Below are 11,514 nucleotides of genomic sequence, written 5' to 3' on the forward strand. Positions count from 1 at the left end.
GGTTGTATTGTGAAAATTGAACTTTAACATGCCAAATGAAGCCCATGAAGTTTTTTTTTTCTTTTTTCACTTTGTGCCTGTTCTGACCAAACTCAGCACCCAGGAAATCCACTCATGGAAAGATTGCCAACTGTGTTAAATGTTTTCCACTTATGAATAATCTTACTGCAGAAAGTTTGGATATGGCCTCATAAACCTTCCCAGATTAATGGGCAGCAACAGTTCATCATTTCTGATGTTTTTCATCCTTGCTTTTGTGTTAAGAGGCATCTGAATGCTGCAGACCTACAAACTGCCAAAACCTCTGCATGTTTCGAGGTGCACACACTTGATGATGAATTAATTAAGGATGTACTAAGTTTTTCACAAGACTACAGTCTTTTTCCACATGAATCTAAATACAAGTAAATCATAATTTAACAGTTTTCATTGTTTTTGAATATCAATGTACATCTATAGATAGAAGATTTAAGGGGGGTTTAGGACTTTAGATTAACTTATTTGCTTCCATTTCTTACAGTAATAGCTCTGCTCTCAACTGGATAAGAGGCAATTTTATAATGTCTCCTTTAACAAACATAAGAAAGCTGGCTAAAATAACATTCTTAAAAATATATCTTTATCCTAACTTCCAATCAAAACTGAAAATTAGAGGTTAACACTGAGTCAATAACGCTATTGTTTTTTTTAAATTTAAAATAGGGTTTTTTTTGTTTTTTTTGCAAATGGGTTTAAACGTTCTATCCAAGTACTACTACTTTGTTTTCACATTTTACAATTTGTCAATGGTTACATTTTTTTAAATTTTGTCCACACTGGGGGAAAATGAGAATTTAAGTAATGTCATATTACAATTTAAGTAGAAAAACATGAAATTCAATTTTCCTGTGAGAGCGTTGACAGGCCAGCAGGTAGAAATTTATTTTAAAACCCCAGATTAGTCTATTTATGTTCCTGTTATCGAGTCTTTCATAGTAGGAAATATAGCATACAACACTTCATTTTCATTTATTTTAAATCCCACTTAAACTGAAAGAAGTGTTCATCAGATTGTTGATACGTGTTGGGCTTGGTACAGAGTGGAAAATACAACGACAAGTAGAATTTCACAAGAAACAAAAGCAAACTTGGATAAGAGTACGAAACAATACACTTAATTCTGCTCAACAGGTGTTTTTCTTTCCCTCTTTATCCTTTTAATCCTTTGGCGACCTCTCCGTATTGTTTTTGGACCGTTTCCTGCAGGTCAGGAACTATTGCTTCAGGGTCATTTAAGTATGTTAAGAAATTTGCATGCAAGAACAACGGGGGCCGCTTCAGAACATTCGTGCTGCATGTTTCACAGTAATTGTTAAGGCTTTGGAAAGCAGTGTATCACAAAGTATTTGAAAGTAACTCCAGTTTCAAACAAAATGAACTTTTGCCACATTAACAGATGTTATTTAAATCCAACAGACATGAGTTATCAGAACAGTGCGAGTGTGACACTCACATTCGGCTGAAGACATTATTAGATTCCTGCGTGTAACAGTGAAACAGTCACGAATAGTACCGACTGTAATCTAGGCCACAAGGTTGTAATGTAGTATATTCAGGGCTTAAAGATTATGATTTGCCTTCAATTGAATTTCACATAAATATGTAATCTTGCATTCATAATGCAGTGTATAAGACCATAATAAAGGTTATTGTGGCTAAAGTTGATTTAATCTCAGAGTGCTTGTTGGAAACAGAGCAGGGAGTTAAGTTAATTCAACGCAGCACGTAGTCAAAAGGAAAAATTACTATTAGCCCAAAAATTGGTTGTACTTCTAGAACCAGAAGTGGGCCACAAACTGGGCTAAAGAAGAACTAGGCCACAGAAGAAGACGAACAGAGACTAGGAGTATTCATTCCCCAAATTGGCCACGATCAGCCCCGTTAAAACTGGATCACTTCAATGATTACCTTCCTTCATGTTGATAATGAACAGCCTTGGGCATGACAAAGAAAAGCAACATGCCCCTCCTTGGCGGTTCCCAACCTTTCTGCTACAAACACACTTTTTCCACCCTCAAAGCATCAACCAGCTCTGACTGTGTCAAAGATGTACTCACATTTTACTGCAAGTCTGCCAGACCTGAGCAAGACTGGGGAAAAAGCCTTTTGGTAAACTGAAAAATGACGATCAGTAATAAACTGTATCATTTTAGGAACCATTTGTCAAATGTGATAACTAATACGTTCTGAATAGGCATTGTGTAATACATGTTGAACTAACAAACAAGCTACTATTACATGCCAGGACTCGTGCTTGTGTGACAGCTAAAGATATTTCCTGTCCCTGGGATCCTCTGACACACCAAACTCTTTTCCTCCTACCTGCCAGCTCCATATTCAAAATCATTACATATATGATACCCAATAATCAATGATCCCTCGTCTGGACATCTTTCATTTTTGTTTTATTTAAAGAACTTTTTTTTTTTTTTTACCACGTTTGAACTTTCATGTTGATCCACTACAAACATCATTTTGAAAAAGTTGGGACACTGTGTAAAATGTGAATAAAATCAGAATGCAATGACTTGCAAATATTATAAACCTATTTTTAAATCCACAATAGACCATAAACCACCAGTCCAACCACTCATCATCCTAGTACACATCTAGGATGATGACATCGAGCTGTCAAATATGACAGCTCGATGTTGCTCGAGCAGCATTCTAAGCAGCTGGTCCGAAACTGTTTTTATCATTTACGGAATATTTCTAAACTCAGACTAATGGTATCAAAGCTTGAACTTGAGATGATTATTCATGCTTTTATTTCTTCTCGTTTAGACTATTGTAATGGCCTTTTTACTTGCTTTAACAAATCAGCCTTAAATCGTCTTCAGACTGTGCAGAATGCTGCAGCACGTCTCTTAACAGGCACCAAGAGAAGATCGCATATCACTCCAGTCTTGGCCTCCCCTCACTGGTTGCCTGTAAATTTTAGGTTTCATTTTAAAATTTTAGTTCTAACCTTTAGTGGTCAGGCTCCTTGATATTTATCTGACCTGCTGAAACCACATACATCTTCTCGGGCTTTAAGGTCATTAGATCAGAGACTGCTGGTGGTACCGCGCTCTCGTTTTAAAACCTGTGGTGATCGGGCCTTTCAGACTGTGGCACCACGGTTGTGGAATTCTCTCCCACTGTCTCTTCGCTGCACGGACGCCATTGATTCTTTTAAGAAACAGCTGAAGACATTTTTATTTAGAAAAGCATTTGATTAATTTCTTCTTATGCTGTTTTTATAGGTTTATTGTTTTACATTGTTTTATTTACTGTTATATTGTTTTTATATGCCCATTTTCTGTGTTGTAAAGCACTTTGTGATTTTTATCTGTGAAAAGCACTATATAAATAAATTTTACTTACTCACACACATATATGGTGTCAATTTCAAAATCCTACGCCGTTTTGTTCTCAAATAATAGCATTCACGAGGTTTTCAGAAAACATAACTTCTGAACTCCAGGCCGAGGTGACTGACATTCGAACTCATCCGAGATTTTAGCAGATGCACCTATGGTATCAATTGAGCTACCAATGAAGCTCCTACGTCGCATCATTCTTGAGTTATCGCATTCACAAATTGAGGTGTCCATGCTGTCCAGTGGGGTGATGACAACACCTCCCATCAACAGTTGAGGGGTGAAAATGTATTTTGAATTTGGTGGCAGCAACACATCTCAGTAAAGTTGGGATAGAGTTTTAGTTACCACTGTGTAGCATCCAGACTGCAAATGTGTGGGAAGGTTTGGCTGCAGGTTTCTACTACGACAAATCCATTCTGTAGCAATAGGTGCAGGATCTGGTTTGGCATCGTCTTACTAACATAATCAAAACCTCTAAAAAACAAAACCATCATAAGCATTTGTTGCTCTAAAACCTGTATATACGTTTCAGCACTGATGGCGTCTTTCCAGATGTGGTATATGCGACTTCCAGTAAAAATGATGAATGAATGAACTTGGTGTTTATGACAAGCCACGTTGCATCTCTCCTGTCCAGAAGATGCAGCAACCATGTATTCCATAACAAAATTCCAAATTTTGATTCCTATGAGCACAGGACAGTTTTTCACTTTGCCGCAGTCTGTTTTAAATGAGTTTTGGCCCAAAGAAGGTCAGCAGAATTTCTGGATCATGTTCAAATATGGCTTCTTTGCTTGATCTGCATTTATGGATGATACAGCAAACTCTCTTCTTCTAGAAGTGTTCCTGAGCCCATGCTGTATATTCAATGAAAACATACTCGTTTTAAACGCAACGCTGCTCGAGGACCTGCAGATCATAGACATTCCACATTAGCTTTTGGCCTTCTGCTGTGCACCGAGATTTCTCTGAATTTTTCAGTGACACTGTAGATGATGAAATATTCAACGTCTTCACAATTTTACACTGACAAATATTATTCTCAGTACTATTGAATTTGTAGGGGCTTTTTTCCCCCTCTTTTTTTGCAGATTGCTAAACTCCTGCCCATCGTAATTAATTAGTTGCACATATGTTCCAGAAGAGTTTTCTTTTCAGTATCATTTACTTTATCAGCTTTTTCTTGCCCAACAAAGACACATGTTGCCGCCACCTAATTTAACTATATATATGTATTCTTGTTCAAAAGAAATTTTTCTAAATAATTCGTTAGTTTTTAAGCCTTCCTGTCTTAAAAAGAAATTGACTAAAAGTATAGACAAAATATGAAAAATAGCGATTACAATTCTGTAACCAAAATGTCCTCTGTTGAAGAGATAGTACTTAGAATTGAACTCCGGCTGGGCAGTGGGTCAACGTACCTCTTATTCTTTTATTTATTTGTTTGCCTGTCTTGTCTGGCAGTGTAGCAGTGAGAATTGTTGTCTGAAGGCCAAACAAAAAGCCCAACAGATTTATTTTCACAAGTGGACCATTACGTCTTTTGCTACAAATGGTCCACTTGATAGTCGTAGTTTATTAGAATTTTTTCATTTTTATTTTGAGTTATTACAATCATAACAGACAGGACTGGGGGATGGGAAAGAAGAAAGGAGAAGTTGGGGAGAAAGTTAACAGAAGACGAGGAAGAGAAAGAGAAAACACACACACACACACAGAAAATCTGTTTGACTACCAGTTGAAAAAAGCAAAGAAAACAACACAGTAGGGAAACCACAGCAACAACCAATATATGCATAAGTAGCAGTAAATGATAAATATTAAATGTTAAAGAACACCATAAAGTACTGATGATACATAACATGTTTAGAGGCAGCAGCCAATCCAGACAATGTGAACACCTGTGTGTGGGAGCGTTTAAGTATTTAATAGTAGGTACATGGAGCCACAGGATGGAGGAGACCCAGGGCCCAGACATTCAGATAAAATACTCCCTTGTAGTTAGACATTTAATGACAAAAAGTGGCTTTAAACCCCAGGGTAATCCTTCATGCTGTATCAAGAATAAAACAAAAAGACTATTATTAAAAACTCAGATTTTATACAGCTGAGGCCATATTGCTACTGTGACACAGAAAAAATAAAGAGTACTAAAGGATGACTGTGTAGAACCTAGAGGTGGGAATCACCATACATCCCATGATACGATATTATCACAATACTTAACGCACGATACGATATTATTGCAATTTTTAAAAATATTTTGCGATATTCAGATTCTGTACATAAAGGTAAACTTTATCAATATTCATTTTATCTAATATCAAAGTCTCACACTCAGTCTTTCTCTCATTTCAGTCAGTTTTATTGTTGACAAACTGAACGGTTTGTATTACAGTCTAGTCCAACTTAACTGAATGCAACCATCTGGTACAATTATAGCTATTCTGAACTATGAAATTTATGAAAACTATGCAGCCCATTCAGCAACTGAAGAATTTGAAAGTAAATTATTTACCATTAAATTAAAACAAAATATAATTTTACATTAAATAAAAAAGTTTTAAACTTAATTAAAATAAAACATGTCTTAAATTAAAATAAGTAAACTGTCATGTTTATTGCTGCCAAAAAACAAGTTAAACACATTTGGACAGTGAAGGAATGTCAGGATTCTTGCTCAGAAAAAGGATCAACATGCTCTGAAGTCAGAGTTCCAGTCCACAAAAACTTTTTTTGTAACAAAGTATCGATTTCTGCTGTCCCTGTATCAATACATTATTAGCAAACAAAATATCACGATACTACACAGTATCGATTCCCCCCCCCCACCCCTAGTAAAACCAGAAAGTGAGAAATCAGAGTCATCAACAGCACTGTGGTTTTACAAATCTTTTTATTTACAGTAAATCATTTAGTGGGAGTAGAAATTTAAATGCATTTGTTTTACTGTAACAAGTCCACCAACTGATATGAACCACCTTTCATATCTAAAATCTTTTATAACTACACAATGCTGGCTTCACTTAAATCATAATTCAATGGAAAAATTATTAATGACATATGACTAAGACTAACAAGACTAAAAATAAGGGGTTCGGAAACAAGAAGTACTCAAAGCACAAACCTCAGCTAAGGCAGCATTTACTTTTAAGGGAATATAATTGTAATTGCTGTGTTTCCCTTGTTCTTTTTAAACATACTTTAAGAAGACTGCACAACAAAGTGCAGCCTTTTGCTATTTTCTCTGTTGAAACCCATTTATATATACTTCCCATCATTTTTTGCATATTTATTTTTTGTTTTAAGCAAAATTCATTTAGTAATAAATATCAGTGGAAAAACATTTGTGATAACATGTTTATTTAAAACAAAAATCTGGAACATTTTACATGTTTTCAAATTCTTATGTATTAAAACAGTTATAACCTGTAACTGTAATATACTTAAAGGCATAATGTAATTATCAATGATACTCAAAGTCTCCCAGGCCAACATGTTTTTGCCAGTCTGGAAACCTACTATCATTTTAAAAGGCTGTATGTAACATTAGTATCACTTTGTCCTTCAGATCAATCTATTGACATTCAAAGAGAGGTCAGAGGTCGAATGTGACATGATATTTTAAATATTTTTCCTCCAGTTCTATATGTTGACAATAATCACAGTTTCTAAGCTATAATGTTTTTGGTCATTTTTGACCAATAAATCATGAAGTCGACATCCAAGATCTTTGTGGATGTAACTCAAAAGTTTTATTTATTTATCAAATAGAAATCTTTAAACTAAGCATACACAGACAGTTTACCTGTTGCTTGGCTGGATCACTGGAATCAGTGCAGGATCTGTAAGACATGACAAATACAGGAAATAAAGCAAATGTTTTCCAAGACTGAAAGCATGACTAAGGACAACTCTGAAACTTTAAAGTTGTAAAACATAAGTGCGAAGTGTAAACAATGTATTTTCACTCAGTCTGGAGTAATGTAGATGTGAAGCCAGAAAGTAAATGAGCCAAAGCTACCTCAAAACTGATGGTTTTGGACCAACTGAGAAGTCGACTGATTTTTGTTTTCAACAAAACTTGCACTGGAATCAAACAGGAATGTGTGCATCAATATACGTGGACACGTGCTAAACTAGCAGTTATGAAGAGGATGAATGGGTTGGTTGTTAAGAAGGTCCAACTCATCTTTGTTAAGAATCGAGGTGTGGTCAATTTCAGCTCAAAGGTTTACTTAGAAAAGCAAACTGTCTTTAGCAAGTAAGTAGTAAGAGTTGGTGCTGCCGCCCAGTTACTACAGGACAATTGGTTCTCATTCACACACAAGCTCCGTTTGAAATACAGAGAACCAAACGGGTCAAAAAGCCAGTGCTCGGTAGCAAATTTGGTTGTCACGTCAACTGGCACTGAAAATTTGTCTTCTCAACTTGAACATTGTCTTTTAAAAGAAAAATACAAAATAAACCATTACTAGACTATGGGAAGATCTCTTATCTGGTAGCAAATAGAACAAAAATGTCAAATAAGTTGTGAAATCATCATCTTACTATGATAAGATATACTGAGCAAAGACTCACTCTTGATGCTCTGAGACATCAGTTGGACCAAATCCTACACATCTCAAATCATACAATTTAGGTAAGGGCAATCAACTATACAAGTTATACAAAAAAAAAAACAACAAAGAAAAAAAACAAAAAAAACAACAACACACATGCTGATGGATCAGTCATGTGACCTGCATTTGAGCAGGTGTCCACAACACAGGGCCCACTGGGCTGCCCTTAACTGGTCCATTATAGGGTCCAAAACCAACTAACAGAGCAGCCTTGTGTGGCGGAGGTGTGGTCTTTGGCTCTGCTACAGGGGAGCGAGCGGTGGTTATGTACAGGACAGGGGGTCGACCACCTGATCCTGTACATCAGCCGGAAGCTGACATGTTGTGGCGATATGGGAGTCCATGCTGTCCAGGAGCGTGCCTGTTACCGCGTGGGTACTGAGAGCAGATTGGAAGCAGCAGCTGCCCCATCAGCCTCCCCGGCACCACCCCTCCCTGCAGCAGAGCCAAAGACCATACCTCCACCACACTTTGCAAACTGTATCCAATAGCATTATATTCATTATATACAGTGGTTTGCAAAAGTATTCGGCCCCCTTGAACTTTCCCACATTTTGTCACATTACAGCCAAAAACATGAATCAGTTTTATTGGAATTCCACGTGAAAGACCAACACAAATTGGTGTACATGTGAGAAGTGGAACGAAAATCATACATGATTCCAAACATTTTTTACAAATAAATAACTGAAAAGTGGGATGTGCGTAATATAGTGGTGACAGCATCATGCTCTGCTTCTCTTCAGCAGGGACAGGGAAGCTGGTCAGAGTTGATGGGAAGATGGATGGAGCCAAATACAGGGCAATCTTGGAAGAAAACCTCAAGTCTGCAAAAGACTTGAGACTGGGGCCGAGGTTCACCTTCCAGCAGGACAACGACCCTAAACATAAAGCCAGGCCAACAATGGAATGGTTTAAAACAAAACATATCCATGTGTTAGAATGGCCCAGTCAAAGTCCAGATCTAAATCCAATCGAGAATCTGTGGCAAGATCTGAAAACTGCTGTTCACAAACGCTGTCCATCTAATCTGACTGAGCTGGAGCTGTTTTGCAAAGAAGAATGGGCAAAGATTTCAGTCTCTAGATGTGCAAAGCTGGTAGAGACATACCCTGAAAGACTGGCAGCTGTCATTGCAGCAAAGGTGGTTCTACAAAGTATTGACTCAGGGGGCTGAATAATTACGCACACTCCACTTTGCAGTTATTTATTTGTGAAAAATGTTTGGAATCATGTATGATTTTCGTTCCACTTCTCATGTGTACACCACTTTGTATTGGTCTTTCACGTGGAATTCCAATAACATTGATTCATGTTTGTGGCTGTAATGTGACAAAATGTGGAAAAGTTCAAGGGGGCGAATACTTTTGGAAGCCACTGAAAGTGATAAAGCTTCAATCACGTCGTAATCTGTTGGTGGTTGCACTCTACTTATCGTATTATTTATTTTATTGCTTTATTACTTATTCTGTTTGTAAAAAAACAAAACAAACCAAACCAAAAAAACCCAACTATTTATTTATTACTTTAAAAAAAAATTAGTTTTTTGTTCATTATTTTGTTTCTTTTCGCTCCGTGACCGTGCGTACATAAGTTTGTTCCACCTCATGTTAACATGTGATGCAAATGACAAAGCTCCTGAAGTGTGGTGAGACAGAATCACTGAGAGACTTAAATCCTTCTTGCTGACAGAAACCTCATTCGTGGCTTATATCACACCCAAGATGGTTAGGTAAAGGAGGTGAGCTGAGATGCATCGTTGATCTACAACAGCCTCTTATGAAAAGACAGATTAAAAGTGGAGAAAAATTAAGACTGTTCAGTGGTGATCTTGTTAAACGTATTTTTCGTAAAGGTCCTTTTTAAATTGCCCATTAGAAAATCCAAGTGCTTAATTATGTTGTAGTCTTACCCCATTTGTGAGTCTTTCCTTTTCCCCTTTAAGAATCAAGTGTTAATGACTTGCACCATCTTGTGCTCACAAGTGGTGTTACATGAGTGTAAACGCTCATGTAACACCATCCTAACTTCAGTGGATATCTGTCAGCACAGTAGAAATGCATTGTGGACATGAAGTCATAGCATATGGTAATGCTAAAGGTTTACGATTAACTAATCTCAGGTTTAGCTTTATTACATTAAAAGGTTGTCAAATCTCCAACATCAAATTGATTCTGTTGCTTCCCATAAAAAAAGAAAAGAAAAAAAGACTTGACAATCATGCTTTCAATTATGATTGCAAACAGAGAATGGTAACGGCACACACATAAATGGATCAAGTCCACAGTTTTACACCCCAAAGTGACTTCATAATAATATGCACACTGTTAAATATATTCACATAGCCTGCACCAGTGAGCAAGGAAAGGCAAACTTATACATACAGAGAGTAAACTATGAAAAGCACACAAGTCATTTATGTATGATTTAGAATACAAACATGAAGAGAGGAAAAAGTTATTTACCTGCTGTAATCTATTCTTTAGCACCGGTCACATTTCCCAGATCCACTGACACAGAACCAGGAACATCTTTTGTTTTTTTAAACAAAGTGAAGCACGTGATTATGTACAGAATTGCAACACATACCCCTTTAAAATTGACAGGGCACACAAAGACGCAAAAAAGCAATCTAAAGAGAAGGGTCTCACCCACACCAAAACAGCAAACAGGTGACAACAGTACACACACACACACACACAGACACACACACACACACACACACACAGGGTGGGGCTTAAAATGTTAATGCAGCATACCAATTATTGTTTGTGCATCATTTACAAAAATTTGAACGTCATTGTTCACTGCATATTAATATTTAATCTCTAATTTAAAAAAGTTAAAGAATCTGTTTAACTAATTTTCAAATTTTAATTTAAATTATTACAATTTAATTGATATTGTTTATAGTAACTTGAAACAATTTTCACTAAAGCTGAACTTTGACATTCAGTCATGTATTTAATTCCATGTTTGAATTAATCTCTGTTTCTCTTCCACAGCATCTTTTATCCGGTCTTCCTTCTCTCGCCCCAACCAGCCGCGGCAGATGGCCCCGCCCCTCCCTGAGCTTATTTCTGCTGGAGGTTTCTTCCTGTTAAAAGAGAGTTTTTCCTTCCCACTGTCGCCAGAGTGCTGCTCATAGGGGGTCATATGATTGTTGGGTTTTTCTCTGTATGTATTATTGTAGGGTCTACCTTACAATATAAAGCGCCTTGAGGCGGCTGTTGTTGTGATTTGTATAAATGTATAAAACACAGCTCAAACACTGAGTCACTTAGAATATCCTTGTTTTTGAAAGAAAACTCTTTTCTCTTGCAAATGTAGAATTAGAAATATTTCAACAATAAATGATTACCCAGTCTTTAATATTTACAAAAGTCCTTTTCTAGTAGGCTTAATTCCTTTGGTCCAATGACACGAATCACCAACTGCAATCTTTCTTTAAAGAAAATTTCAATTTTTGTCCATAATCTACAATAAAA

Source organism: Mchenga conophoros, linkage group LG23 (assembly GCF_057382185.1).
Source record: "Mchenga conophoros isolate Kocher_MC1m ecotype Shallow Benthic linkage group LG23, M_conophoros_male_GT1.1, whole genome shotgun sequence".
Classification (NCBI taxonomy): domain Eukaryota; kingdom Metazoa; phylum Chordata; class Actinopteri; order Cichliformes; family Cichlidae; genus Mchenga; species Mchenga conophoros.